Genomic DNA, 15,719 nt, shown 5'->3' with positions numbered 1-15,719 from the left:
AGGAGGCAGCTGATCAATGATTATCTCTCATCATTGATGTTTCTATCTCTCTCCCTTCCTCTCTGAAATCAATAAAAATATATATTTTTTTAAAAGAAAAAAGATGAGGAGAAACCAAGATGGCGGCATAGGTTAATGCCGGAGATTGCTGCCTCGAACAACCACTTCAAAAAACAACTAAAAGACGGAACAGACATCATCCAGAACCACAGGAAGGCTGGCTGAGTGGAAATTCTACAACTAGGAGGAAAGAGAATATCATACCCAGACTTGGAGGAGGCGCAGTGCTGAAGTGAAATACTCAGGTGCGGAGTGCGCGCGCGGAGCGGGCTGGCGGCGGAGGCGCGGTTGTTGTTTTCGATCGGGAGGGAGTTTCAGACTCTGAGCTCCAGATCCGGGCGAGTCTCTGGGGACCCAGACTCAAACGGGAGAAGCGGGACTGTCTGGCTTCGGTTGGAACTCGAGGGCAGCTTTCTCTCCGAGGTTTGCAGCCATTGCTGGGATTCTGTGGGGCAGAGCCCCTAGGGACGGAACTGAGAGCAGCCATAACTGCTTGCTCCGGCCAGCCCTGTAGATCCCTGGGGACCCGCCCCGCCCAGGCCCGGCGCAGAGCCATTTGCCGGATAGCCTCAGGCAAAGGCTAGATTAGCACCGCCCTAGAGATCCAGCACAGAACTCTCCCACTGCAGACACAGCGGACTCTCATAGCCAGTTATCCTGGAGGTCAGATCACCCCCGGTATTGCCGACAACAATCAAGGCTTGGCTACAACAAGACTGCGTACAGAGACCACTGGGGGGTGCACCAGGAAAGCATAAAAAATGCGGAGACAAAGAAACAGGACAAAACTGTCAATGGAGGATATTGAGTTCAGAACCACACTTTTAAGGTCTCTTAAGAACTGTCTAGAAGCCTCCGATGAATGTAGTGAGATCCTCAAGAAATCTAATGAGACCCTCGATGTTATGATAAAGAACCAACTAGAAATTAAGCATACACAGACTGAAATAACGAGTGCTGTGCAGACTCCCAACAGCAGACCAGAGGAGCGCAAGAATCAAGGCAAAGATTTGAAATGTGAGGAAGCAAAAAACACTCAACCAGAAAAGCAAAATGAAAAAAGAATCCGAAAATGCGAAGATAGTGTAAGGAGCCTCTGGGACAGCTTTAAGCGTACCAACATCAGAATTATAGGGGTGCCAGAAGATGAGAGAGAGCAAGATATTGAAAACCTATTTGAAGACATAATGACAGAAAACTTCCCCTACCTGGTGAAAGAAATAGACTTACAAGTCCAGGAAGCGCAGAGAGCCCCGAACAAAGGGAGTCCAAGGAGGACCACACCAAGACACATCATAATTAAAATGCCAAGAGCAAAAGACAAAGAGAGAGTCTTGAAAGCAGCAAGAGAAAGAAACTCAGTTACCTACAAGGGAGTACCCATACGACTGTCAGCTGATTTCTCAACAGAAACTTGGCAGGCCAGAAGGGAATGGCAAGAAATATTCAAAGTGATGAATACCAAGAACCTACAACCAAGATTACTTTATCCAGCAAAGCTATCATTCAGAACTGAAGGTCAGATAGAGAGCTTCACAGATAAGGAAAAGCTAAAGGAGTTCATCACCATCAAACCAGTATTATATGAAATGCTGAAGGATGTCCTTTGGGAAGGGGGGGAGGAGGAAAGGGGTGGAGATGTAAATTGTGAACAACAAACATGCATCTGTCAACAGGTGAATCTAGGAATCAGGTGAGTGAATGATCTGGTGATCATGGTGGAGTCGGGACGTGGAAGGGGAGTGGACTGGCTGTTCTTGGGGGGGAAAGGGGTGTGGGAGATGTGGGAAGAGACTGGACAAAAATCGTGCACCTATGGATGAGGACAGTGGGTGGGGAGTGAGGGCGGAGGGTGGGGCGGGAACTGGGAGGAGGGGAGTTATGGGGGGAAAAAAGAGGAACAAATGTAATCTGAACAATAAAGATTTAATTAAAAAAAATAAAAGAAAAAAGATGAATGGATCTAAAGTTATGAAAATTGTGCCTGAACATTTAGGCTCTAATCTCATGTGACTATTTACATTTTAATTGAAACACAATCAAACCTCGGTTCTCGGACATCTCTCACCTTCAACAGTTTGCTCCTCAACCCGACAACATGTCATGCTGATGCCTGTAAGTCACGCTTCTGACAGGCGACAAAGGAGAGAATATTCGAGTGGGAGTCACTTTACCCCGTTAACGTCTTAGGAAATTGTGTTGTGAATATTTTCGTGTGTTTTTTTGCTTTTGTTGCTGCTGATTATTATTAAACTTCCATTTTTTTACTGTACGTTTAATTTCCTTTTGTTAAATTTTCATTTACAATTTCATGTCCTTGTTTTTAAAACGTTAATCTATAGCTTAAACAGTACATGAGACACGTACTGTATATAAGAAAGGTTAAAACAGAATCATCTGGGGGAGCTGGAACAGATTGATTCAATTTATATGATTTCTAATGGGAAGAAATGATTCAGTTTCCGCACAGCCTTCCAGAACAAATTCAGTCAGAGGACCGAGGTCCCACTGTGAATAAAATGTACAATGTAGTCCCTCACTCACACTAGCACCCTTCAGTGCTCCGTAACCCTGAGCAGCTGGTGCCGAACTAACTGGACAGGAGGCTGTCTCCATCACCGGGAAGTGCCACTGGCCAGCCTGTGACGCTGTGACAGGGTTGCCTCCCCGGGACTTGCAGATCTTTATTATATCAAGAGAACGTGATATTTTTGCTTTTAACCCCCCTTTTCACAGAAGACAAAACACCATTCTCTTGAAGTGGGGAAAAAAGATCACGAGTTCCCACATGATTCTCTGTAAGCTTTTGCTGGACAAAAAGGAATTGTCTTAGTCTCGCTTTTTATCTTATTCATGAGCGTATCAGCCAGGGTTCTCCGGAGAACAGGGCCGATAGGACCTGCCGACATAAATGAGGACGTTTACTGTGGAATTGGCTGGGGCTGGGGAGCGGCTGGCATAGGCCGGGATACGCCAGCCGAGAGCGGGGGAGTGGCGGGCATAGCCCGTGGCCCACCTGTGTGCCCTCAGGCCTCAGTGGGACGGGATGGTGCCCGCCCACTTTGGTTTGGGCAGCTCTTTGAAACGCTCACCTCTCGCATCTCGCCCTCACAGACACACCCAGAAATAGTGTTTTACCAGCTGCCTGGGGGTCCCTTAGCCCAGCCGAGCCGACACAAGATTAACCACGTCAGGGAGGCATTCCGTCGTTCTCGGAGTGATGTGAAGGCCTAGCACAGGGCCAGGCACACGGGAGGCCTTTCCTGAGAGAGAGGCACCCTCTCACTCTCTTCATTTTATGTGAGTTTGTGTATTTTAAAATATATTTTAATTTTGTCTTTTATTTACTTTCTAAAATTTTTATTTTAAAAATGTTTTTATCGATTTTAGAGAGAGAGGAAGGGAGAGGGAAAGATAGATGGAAGTATTGATCGGCTGACTTCTGAACGCCCCCCAGGGGTCGGAGCCCACAACCCTGACCGGGAATCAAAACGGCTACCTCTCGGTGCACGGTGATGTGCTGTCCAACCGAGCCACACTGGCTGAGCTAGAAAAAATACTTTTAGGTGCAGAGCCCTTGAACTCTCTCTTTTTTTAAAAAAAAAAAAAATTTTATTTCTTGAAGTATTACAAAGAGTATTACATATGTCTCCTTTTTGCCCCCCTTGACACTCCCCCGGCCCCCACCCCCCAGTGTCTTGTGTCCACCGGTTATTCCTATATGCATGTATATAAATCCTTGGGTTGATCTCTTAACCGCACCCTCCCCCCAAACCCTCCCCAGGCTTCCCACTGTAGTTTGACTGTTCAATGCTGCTCTGCCTCTGCATCTACCCCTGTTAATCAGTCTATACTGGTCCCCATTATCTGTCCCAATCTCACTGGAGCCATCCCAACCTCACCGGGGCCATTTCGGCCTCACCGGGGCCGTCTCAACCTCCCCAGGGCCATTCTGACTTCACCAGGGCCGTCCTGGCCTCACCGGGCCGTTTCGACCTCACCGGGGCCGTTTTAACCCCTTGAACTCTCTTAAATGCTAAGCATGTCATTGTCCAATAGCAATTGTCTTACAGTCTTTTAATCTTGCACCTTGGAAAACCTTCATCTCCTGTGAGGCTGTCACCCAGGCCCGGGTTCTAGGATGGGGAGGCGCTACCATCTGGCCCGCTCCGGAGGACATGCACACTCAGCTTTCCAGCTTGACCTCGGCTCGTTGGGCTTGAGATGATTCATGAGAACATCCTGTGCTGCCCCCTGTAGAGCCGCCTGGGGATGCGAACCATGAGAGAGGACAGCACGAGGGAAGGAGGGAGGGAGGGAGGGAGGGAGGGAAGAGGCAGGCCTCGGAGGTGGCTGTGCCCCAGGGCTGCGGGCTCACCGGGGAACCCTTAAGGTCCTTCCAGCTGGAGGCTGGACTTGGCCTTCCCCCTCGTCGCCTCCAGAAATAGGATTTGGAACCTGTCCCCATGTGACATCATGCATCCCACAGCCACGGCAGGAAGTGAATGTTTCCTGCCAGCTGCCGCAGGCGGGGTGGAACGGCCGGGGGGTGGGGGGGCCCGGGAGGACGTGCCTTCTCTGTCCTATTTCACGAGGGAATGTCGGTGCACTGATCGAAGATTGCTGTCTTCGGCCTGAAAACAGCAGCATGCTCTTCCAAATGATGCCTCCGGAGAGGTTGGACTGGCTAGATTTGGGCCATGACAAGGGAAACATCAGCTAACGTGAGTGCCGATGCCCTCCCCCTCCCCCTGCCTCCGCCTGGGCTCCTGGGGCCCATAAAAGCGGGGAGGTGAGGTGGTCTCATCAGGGAAACGCCCCCGTGTCCTTCCAGTGATCAGGACACACAACAGGATTTGGCTCCGAGACCCAACCTGTGATTGCGACCGATGGATTGTGCCGCAGACCGAAGCAGGCAGGCCGCAGCTCGAAGTGCCCAGCAACAGTCACGTTGGTTTTCCAGGATCTGCAGTAAGGATCAGATGTCTTGCCCAGTCAGTGTGGCTCAGTGATTGAGCATCGACCTCTGAACCAGGAGGTCACGGTTTGATTCCCAGACAGGGCACATGCCCGGGTTGCTGGCTCGATCCCCAGTGTGGGGCGTGTAGGAGATCAATGATTCTCCCTCCTCATTGATGTTTCTATCCCTCTCTTTCCCCGCTTCCTCTCTGAAATCAATAAAAATATATTAAAAAAAAAAGAATCGAGTCTCCATTTCGTGGCCACGGGATGCCTGGCTCTAGGGATAAGCAGGTGAGCCAGACGGGAGTCCATCTTGAGAATCCACCGGTTGGGGAGGAAAGTGACACTCAACCAGCATTAAGGCAAGAGCCGCGCTGTCCTGGGGGCTGGGGAGACAGCCCCAGGGCCTGGGAAGTGGCTCTCAGACACTTGTCCACTGCGCATCCAGCTCCACTCGCGGAGGCGTCCTCACAGCAAACTGTTTGCTAAGGTTTGCTGGGCACCGGCCGTGTGCCGGCCAGGCCTGCACCGGGGCCGTGGTCGCAAGGTACATGTTGGAGATCCAGTAGTTCCCGATTAGATCCAGGTAGAGACCTGAGTGCCCCTTAGCTCCTTCTCTCTCCAACTCATCAGGCCGAAACCCCCAGCCTCAGGCGAATTCAGCCACTCAGCCTCTGCCCTAGGAAGCAGACAGACTGACGCCTGGCCCTGTCCAGCTGGCGTGGCTCAGTTGGCTGAGTGTTGTCCCATGTACCAAGAGGTCACTGCTGGTTTGCTTCCTGGTCAGAGCACGTGCCCGGGTTGTGGGCTGGATCCCAAGTTGGGGGTGTGCAGGAGACAGCCGATCAAAGATTCTCTCTCATCGATGTTTCTCTCTCTCAAATCAATACAAACATTAAAAAAAAAAAAAAAAGGTCTGGCCTTGCTTTGTGCCCTGACCAGTACCCTCACTGCATTGTCTGAACCAAGCCCTCTGCTCTGCGACCGATGGCCAGCTCCTGCCACAGCCCTTAGCACTGGCCAGGGAGGGCGGGGGTGCCTTTCCCTCCTCTTTTCTTTGCTCAAAAAGACCCTTATCACGGGGCCCCAATTGTTTAACACGAGCAAAATGTGAAAACAAACAGAACAAGAAATTGGAGTCAGAGTGTGCTTTGCTGCTTGAAGTAATTTATTGTAAGTTCTAATGTAAGCAAAACCCCAGTCCCTTGAGGTGACACATCGGGGGAAACCGCATTGGCCGGGCTTGCTGTTGGGTGGGTGTGTTGCTACCAAACGGGACAGCGCGCGATTCGGATCGCGTGGAGTGGGCACGGACGCGTCCCCGTTGGCCGTCTGCGCGTCTTCGGGAAACTGCCCAGTGCCTCTTCCCACTTTCCAATCAGATGTTTTGTTTGTTGTCTCTTGTTTGAGTTCTGTATATTTTTGGATATTAAACCCTTATTGAGGTAGATGACTTGCAAGTGGATTCTCCCGTGGGGTCGGTTGCTTTCTCACTTGGTTGGTGGTTTCCTTCTCTGTGCAGAGCCGGTTGGTTTGGTGTGGCCCCACCTGCTGGTTTTAGCTCTTGGTGCCTCTGCTTCGGGTGCCCTGCTTCCGCTTTCGACCCTCGAACCCGAGCGCTGGTCTGTCCTTCCGCCCAGAGCCCATCCCTTCTGGAAGCACTGTCATCGTCAGCTCCGGGTTCTGACACGGGGCCTTGCCCAGGTTTTGCTACTTGCGTCGAGGTTCTCTTTCCGCAGCTCGACCAGTTCTGAGGTAAGTCTTTTGGGTTCTTAGGCGGCATTATGTTTTTAAAACGGATCATGACTATTTTCAACGGAAAGTTCCAAGGCAGAAACATTTCCATTTTAAGGCGCTGTTTCTCTGGCAGTTTTAAAGACTAATCCAAAAGATTAGCAAAAATAGCTGCTTGTTAAATAGCTTCAATCTGGAACAGGCAGGCGCTGCGTCTGTTCCGCGAACCTCTCTGGGGTGAGAGAAGGAGAGAGGAATAACTGAGGACTGCTGCGGCGTCCTACTGCAACCAGCGCTTCTTTTCCTTTCTCTTCCCTTCCCTCCCCTCCCCTTCTCTTCCCTTCCCTCCCCTCCCCTCCCCTTCTCTTCCCTCCCCTCCCCTCCCCTCCCCTCCCCTTCTCTTCCCTCCCCTCCCCTCCCCTTCCCTTCCCTGCCCTCCCCTCCCCTTCCCTGCCCTCCCCTCCCCTTCTCTTCCCTCCCCTCCCCTTCTCTTCCCTCCCCTTCTCTTCCCTCCCCTCCCCTCCCCTCCCCTTCTCTTCCCTCCCCTCCCCTCCCCTTCCCTTCCCTGCCCTCCCCTCCCCTTCCCTGCCCTCCCCTCCCCTTCTCTTCCCTCCCCTCCCCTTCTCTTCCCTCCCCTCCCCTCCCCTCCCCTCCCCTCCCCTCCCCTCCCCTCCCCTCCCCTCCCCTTCCCTTCCCTTCTTCTTTAACCAGAAAGCTTACCTTCCTCAATGATAAACAGCACACGCCTGACCAAAAAAATGTACCCCCCCCCCCCGCCCAAGTTAATGTTAAAGAAACGGTCCGCCGACCTCTTTGGGTCAACCCTGTATACCTGTTGGTTTAGCTCAGTGGGTTCAGTCCGTTTCTATGTTGAAGGTCGTGGACAGCCCATAAAAGGGCCTGAAGAAGGTCTATTGTGTATATTTGGACAGTAGCTTTGAGGCCTGCTGGGAGACCCCAAAACTACTTAAAATGGAGCTTGTGGCCAGAGCCGGTTTGGCTCAGTGGATGGAGCATCGGCTTGCGGACTGAGGGGTCCCAGGTTCGATTCCGGTCAGGGGCATGTACCTGGGTTGCGGGCACATCCCCGGTGGGAGATGTGCAGGAGGCGGCTGATCGATGTTTCTCTCTCATCGATGTTTCCAACTCTCTGTCTCTCTCCCTTCCTCTCTGTAGAAAATCAATAAAATATATTTAAAAAAAAAATTGGAGCTTGTGTCCTTGGCCAGGTGATCCGTGTTCATGCGTTCTGCTTGCTGGAGTTTAAGTGCGTCTGAGTTTTTGAATTGACCAGCTGCCTTGGCATAAAGAACTCCACTGTAATCAGTTCTCAGTTTGGTCAGCCTGACTCTCTATCCATTTGACATTTCAATAAAACTAGACGAAGAGGAGCCCGGCCGGCGTGGCTCAGTGGTTGAGTGTTGACCCATGAACCAGGAGGTTGTGGTTCGATTCCCGGTCAGGGCATATGCCTGGGTTGCAGGCTCGATCCCCAGTGTGGGGCGTGCAGGAGGCAGCCGATCAATGTTTCTCTCTCATCAATGTCTCTATCTCTCTATTCCTCTTTCCTCCTCTCTACAAGTCAATAAAAACATTTTAAAAATAACTAGAAGTTGGAAGAAATTACCTGAGCTTTCATGTCTGAGAGAATTATTCAGGGGGAGAGGCATGTGTCCATTTCAGTTTGGGAGGAGTGAGGGGCAGGCTAACGCTTTCCTTAAACAGATTCCTTTTGGCACCCAGAGCATCTTTATCTTACTGTTTAATTTTTTAAATCGACTTGAAACTTCCATAACATCAATTAACTTTTTATGTTAAATGTTTATTTTTAAAGCAAATGATGGGGTGGCATTGAGAACATTCATAGTGTTGGCCAAACAAGCACCTCTGTCTAGTTCCTGAACGTTTCTACCGCCCCCCAAGGAAACTCGCCAGGAAGCAGACGCTGCAGGTCACCTCCCGCTGGCAGCCACCCACCGCCATTATTTCCCGGGTTTACTTACCCTGGAGGTTTCCTACAAATGGAATCAGATAAGACGTGAGCTTTTGCGACGGGCTTCTCTCACTTGGCAGTGTTTCTGAGCTGTGTCCGCACTGTAGCGTGATTCAAGACGTCAGCCCTGGCCGGTGCGGCTCAGCTGGCTGGGCATCGTCCCGTGCACCCAGAGGTCGCCAGTTTGATTCCTGGTCAGGGCACATGCCCAGGTTTCGGGTTCGGTCCCAGATCCGGGTGCATGTTGGAGGCAACCAATCGATATTTCTCTCTCACATCGATGTTTCTCTCTCCCTTCTCTCTGTCACTAAGACATTAGAAAAAAAAGACTTCATTCTTTTTACTTGAGGTAAGACACCCACCTCCTGTGAACAATGTCCCATGGTGTGGGCGTATTGCAATCCCTTCATCCCTCGATGCACATTTGGGGGTTCCCGCCGGCCTGGCTGGCCCTGGGCACTGTGCTGTGATGGCGGACAGCCAGATGCCCCCGCCCGCGCCCGTCTCGCCGCCTTTTCTTCTGTATGTGCCAGAACAGTTGTGGAGCGTGAAGTTCAGTGAGCGAACACGCCTTTCCCTGCAGGTCCTAGATCTGGAGTTTGTAAATTATGACTCTTCAGGGACTTCTGTTCGCCTCGGATCCTTTTTTGTATTTGACATTTGGAAGACTCTGCTCTTTTTTAACATCAGAAAGTTACATAAGGTCATTGTCACTTTGGTCGATTCCCTAGTATTTTATTCTCAACCATGCAAACTATTTGTTTTCTTTGGAGCTTTCTCTAACTTCAGTTGCATAAACTGTACCAGAAGCTCTCAAGCTGGTGTGGCCGTAGGAACCACTGGAAATGCTTTATAGAAGGACAGATGGCCAGGCCCGGTCCCCAGGCTGCCGATCCCGACGGGCTGGGTGGACCCCAGGAATCTGCATCTATTCGTGCGCCCTGCATGGTGTGTAGACTGCACTTGGTGAAACGGTGGCCTACACAGAAGGCGGAATTACCCAATAAAAACCCATCAGATCGGAGGATGGAACTTTTCTAGACAGACTACGTTAAAAGATACGTTTAAAATAATTCATTCAAGTCCCAAAGAATCCATCACCATAAGATAGATGCTAAATGCCGAAACCGGTTTGGCTCAGTGGATAGAGCGTCGGCCTGCGGACTGAAGGGTCCCAGGTTCGATTCCGGTCAAGGGCATGTACCTGGGTTGCGGGCATATCCCTAGTAGGAGGTGTGCAGGAGGCAGCTGATCAATTTTTCTCTCTCATCGATGTTTCTAACTCTCTATCTCTCTCCCTTCCTCTCTGTAATAAATCAATAAAATATATTTTTTTAAAAAAAGATAGATGCTAAATGAAAATGGAAGAAAGACTTCAACATTTTTTATGAAAGTGGGCTTTGTTAAACCAGAGGAACTTTCTATCTGCCCCCATATGATTATTTTAGTTAAAAAAAAAATTATAGCCCAGCCAGTGTGGCTCAGTGATTGAGCATTGACCTATGAACCAGGAGGTCACAGTTGGATTCCCAGTCAGGGCACAGGCCCGGGTTGCGGGCTCCATCCCCAAGATGGGGTGTGCAGGAGGCAGCCGATCAGTGAGTTTTCTCTCATCATTGATGTTTCTATCTCTCTCCCTCTCCTTTCCTCTCTGAAATAAAAAACATAACAAGACATATCTTTAAAAAATAATTATTACTACTATAGGTTTGTCCCGGCCAGGTGGCTCAGTTGGTTGGAGCATTGTCCTGTTTACCAAAACAGTTGGGGGTTCCTGGTCGGGGCACATGCCTAGGTTGTAGTTTCGATCCCTGGTCAGGGTACGTACAGGAGGCAACCAATTGATGTTTCTCTCTCACATCGATGTTTCTCTCTCTCCCTTCCTCTTTCTCTAAAAATTAATAAAAACATATCCTCAGGTGAGGATTAAAAATAATAATTATTATAGGTTCATAAGAAGCTACTGAAAATACACAGGGAGGTCCCCTGGACCCTTCATCCAGTTTTTATATAAATCACACAACACAGAGCTGCCATCACCGCCAGGCTCCCTCCCGATACCTCATGATGGCCCTACCATTCTCCCTGCCCCTGTTCCCAGCCCTGGCAACCCTAGCCCTGAGCTGTTTTCTGTCATCACACAGTATGTCACTTTCTGAGATTGGCTGTTTTTCATTTGGCATCATTCCCTGGCAATTCACCCAAGTTGCTGCAGTGTAGTAAGACTTTATTCCTTTTATTGATGCATAGTGTTCCACGGTATAGATACGCCACAGTTTGTGCAAACATTTCCCAGTATACTTGCTGGGCTACATGGTAAGTGCATGTTAGTTTTGGAAGAAACCACTAGACTATGGCACTGAGGACTGTACCATTGCATATTCCCACCAGCAATGTGTGTGTGATCCATTTCTCCATGTCTGCACCGCATTTAGTATTGTTGCTTTTTCATCTTAGCCGGTCGGTTAGATGGTATCTCCCTGTGGCCTTCACTTGCATTATTTCCTTGGTAACTAATGATGTTAAACATTTTCCCATGTGCTTATTTGCATCTGTCTATCCTTTCTGGTGAAATATATGGACATGTTTTTTGCCCATTTTAAAATTAGGTTGTTTTCCTTATTTATTTATTTATGTAGATTGTTTCTTTACTGTTGAACTTTGAGGGATACTTTGTGTCCTAGGTATTCCATTAAAACACCTTCAGTGCCTTTTCTGATTAGAGATAGTACATGCTCATTTTTTAAAAAATATTTTTATTGATTTCAGAGAGGAAGGGGAGAGAGAGAGAGAGAGAGAGAGAGAGAGAGAGAGAGAGAGAAACATCAATGATGAGAGAAATAGAATCCTTGACCCACTGCCTCCTGCATGCCCCCCACTGAGGATCGAACCCACAAACCTGGGCATGTGCCCTTGACCAGAATCAAACCCGGGACCCTTCAGTCCAAAGGCTGACACTCTATCCACTGAGCACACCAGCCACGACCATGCTGGTTCTTCTCAATGCCAGCCCTTCAGTCGTATCTGATACAGAATGGAACGCCCTCTGCCGTCCCAGCACGGGTCTGAGCTTCGTCGCTGGTCACGCCTTCTTGCTGGGCTGTAACCCTCTCCTCCAGCTTTCCTCCCGGAGCCGTGGGTCCTGGTGTGATGTGAGGTCAGGGAAAAGCAGCTCCGGTGTCAGGCTCCACTCAGCCCTGGGAACGTCGCTTCGGGGCATTTCCTTTGCTGCTCGGTGGAGATTGATCTGATATTTGGCACAAAAGCTCCTGCCTCTCCTTGGGACTCAGATTAAAAGTCAAAGTCTCAACTCTGCTTCCAGGCCTGTGTCCTCTGGTCCCTGTTTCCCTGACCTCCGCTCGGCCTCCTGTCTCTGATCCAGCCGCACCCGATACCTGACCTTCCCCAAGGCCAGGTTCACTGTGGGCTGCAGGCCTGCACTCTGCGCTCCTTGGGGCCACTCTACCTTCTCCTCTCTCCCTCCTCCTCCCTCCCCCCTCCTCCCCTTCCCTCCATCCCTTGGCTCACTCCTTCACCCCTTCAAGTCTTTGCTCCTGGCTTCGCTTCTTTTCTCTCCTCCTCCTCCTCCTCCTCTTCCTTCTTTTCTTTCTTCTTTTAATATTTTATCACTTTTTCTTAGTTTCAGGTGTACACCGCAGTCATTAGACATTACATAACTTACTAAGTGATCATCCCGATAAATCTCAAAGCCATCTGACACCATACACAGTTATTAGAATGCTAGAGGCCCAGTGCACGAAATTCGTGCACTCAGGGGTGGGGTCCCTCAGCACGGCCTGCGCCCTCTCACAGTCTGGGAGCCCTTGGGGGATGTCTGACTGACGGCTTAGGCCCGCTCCCCATGCTTGCTGTGCTCGCCAGCCATGAGCCTGGCTCAGGGCTTCTGGCTGAGCAGTGCTCCCCCTGTGGGAGTGCACTGACCACAAGGGGGAAGCTGCTGCGTTGAGCGTCTGCCCCCTGGTGGTCAGTGCACGTCATAGCGACTGGTCATTCTGACCTTCGGTCAATTTGTATATTAGCCTTTTATTATATAGGACTGTTGGCTATGTCCCTATGCTGTACTTTACATCCCCATGACTATTCTCTAACTACCAATTTTACTTCTTAATCCCTTCACCTTTTTCGCCCACCCCTCACCCCCTCCCATCTGGCAACCATTAGGCCTACCTGGGGCCTGTGGAGGGAACAGGAACCTGTAAGGACAGATGTGTCCGGAAGGCTGCGCTCCGAGGCCATTTGTGCTGCTCTAAGCGGGGTCTCCGGAACCAGAGGGAGCACACAGCTCTTCTTAAAATGGAAGGTGTTTATGCTCAAGATGAAACTGAACTCGATCCGGGCAGGAGCTGTGCTTATGTGTTCGAAGCAACAATCATTACAGTGACTCCTGGTGTCAAACCGAACAAAACCAGGTCACCTGGGGAAAGGTGCTCAGGGAAACGGTGGTGGTTTGTGCTAAATTCCACAGCGACCTGCCTGCTCAGGCCATTGGACACAGAGCCCATGGACGCTGCGCCCAAGGATTTGAACTTGATGAAAAGTAAATAAGTAAGATGGATTTGTTCCCTTGTAAAAAACTTACTTAAGCATAGTGGATGTGCTAAGGAGTCCCCACTTACACACATTTCTATAGAAATGTTTGGGGAAAATGTTTCAGCAATAGAAGGCATAGCTCTTGAAAATCTAGACCAATCACCTTGTTTCATTCTGGATAACAGAAGGATAGAAATTAAATGATCTTCTTTGCACAGATGTTTTCCCTTCACCGATAATTTATAACATAATTCCATCTCTGAAGAGCAGCTGCAACTCCTCTTAGCGAGTGAGTATCCATGGAACAGGCCTCTTTAAAGCGGTCATCTCGCTCCCAAGTTTCCTTTCTCCACAGCCTTCTCCTTCTTTTTTAAATTGTGGTAAAATGCATGTAACATAACGCTTACAATTTCAACCATTGTTAAGCGCTCCGTTCCCTGGCACTGAGCACGTGCGCACTGTTGTGCTACAATCACCGCCATCATCTCCAGAGCTTTTCCATCTCCGCCAAGTGGAGACTCTGTCCCCATTAAACACTCACTGCCCACCCCCTAGCCCAGGGGTGGGCAAACTTTTTGACTCGAGGGCCACAATGGGTTCTTAAACTGGACCGGAGGCCGGAACAAAAGCATGGATGGAGTGTTTGTGTGAACTAATATAAATTCAAAGTAAACATCCTATCTAATAAAAGAGAAAAATGGTAATTGGCGTACGACGATACCCTTTTCATTGGCTAATCAGGGCTATATGCAAATTAACTGCCAACTATGATTGGCAGTTAACTGCCAACTATGATTGACAGTTAACTGCCAACTAAGATTGGCAGTTAACTGCCAACAAGATGGCGGTTAATTTGCATATGTAGGCACAATGCAGGGAGGCGAAAGGGAAAGCAGGAAGAAGCCCCCTGCCACTGACAGTGATCAGAAACCCAGGGGGGAGCTAAGAGCTGGGGGGCAGGGCAAAGGCGGCCCTGGGGCCGCCTTTGCCCTAACCCCCAGCCATGATCGGAGAATCAGGCGCCTTTGCCGCCCTGGCCAGTGATAGCAGGAAGTAGGGGTGGAGCCAGCGATGGGAGCTGGACACGGTCGAAGCTGGCAGTCCCGGGAGCTAGGGGTCCCTTGCCTGGGCCTAAAGCGGAGCCCACGATCGCGGGGCCGCTGCAGCTGCGGGTCCCCGCTGCCCGGGCCGGACACCTCTGCCGGAGGCCTCAGGCCTGGTCAAGGGGCCGATCCGGTGACTGGTGATCGGAGGGTGATGAGGGTCAACTCCTCTGGCCGAGGCATCAGGCCTGGGCGGGGGGCTGAGCCGGGGATTGGGGGGATATGATGGTCCCCTTGCCCAGGCCTGAAGCCTGGGTCAGAGGCGTCAGGCTTGGGCGGGGGGTGGAGCAAGCGATCAGAGGGAGATGGGGGTCCCCTGCCCAGGCATGATTCCTGGGCCAGAGGCCTCAGGCCTGGGCGGGGGCCAGAGCCAGTGATCAGGGGGAGATCGGGGTCCCCTGTCCAAGCCTGACACCTCTGTCAGAGGCGTCAGGCCTGGGCAAGGGGCCGATCCTGCGATTGGAGGGTGATGGGGGTCAACGCCTGAGGGCTCCCAGTATGTGAGAGGGGGCAGGCTGGGCTGAGGGACACTCCCCCCCCCCACACACCCAGTGCACGAATTTCGTGCACCGGGCCCCTAGTCATTACATAAAAGGGGACAGTATTTTATTTCAATAGTTTTATTCATTTCAAATGGGCCAGATCCGGCCCGCAGGCCGTAGTTTGCCCACGGCTGCCCTAGCCCCTGACACCCCCCTCTGACTTTCTGTCTCGCTGAACCTGACTTCTCTAGGGACCTCGTATACGGGGACTCTTACCGTGTGTGTCCTTTTGTGACTGGCATGTTGCACTTCATGTACTGTCCTCAAGGCCCGTGCACATGGGCCTGTGTCAGCATGCCCTCCGTTCAGGCTGAAGCACACTCCGTCCCATGGAGAGACCGATGTCGCTGTCACTCATGCAGGTTGCTCCCACTTGGGGGCTATTGTGGATGATGCCTTTTGGTCTCTTAACATAAAACTGGGTCCCGGAGGGCAGAGATGGTTGTCTTTGACCGTTGACCCATGTCATGCACTTAAAGCAGCCTGGTGCATCATGGGTACTCAACAGCGACTCCCCGCATGAATGGATGTTCTCCTGTCGTCTGAGGCAAGGCTCAGTTCCTTCGGTGAATGTTTATTCTGCTCCTACTATGTGCTAGGCCCTGGGCCGGGCACGGGACACTTGGTGAACACAGCCGGGCCCTGTCCCTGCTTGTCTGGGCTCTGCTCGGGGGGGCGGGACGGGACACACAGACCCGAGTCAGAGAAGCACATGGGCTTCTTGGGGAAGAGCCACCCAAAGGCCGTGCCCGTCCCCTCCCCGCTGTCCCTGTC

This window comes from Myotis daubentonii, chromosome 5 (genome assembly GCF_963259705.1).
Source record: "Myotis daubentonii chromosome 5, mMyoDau2.1, whole genome shotgun sequence".
In the NCBI taxonomy this organism is placed as follows: Eukaryota; Metazoa; Chordata; class Mammalia; order Chiroptera; family Vespertilionidae; genus Myotis; species Myotis daubentonii.
This window is presented reverse-complemented; position numbering follows the sequence as displayed.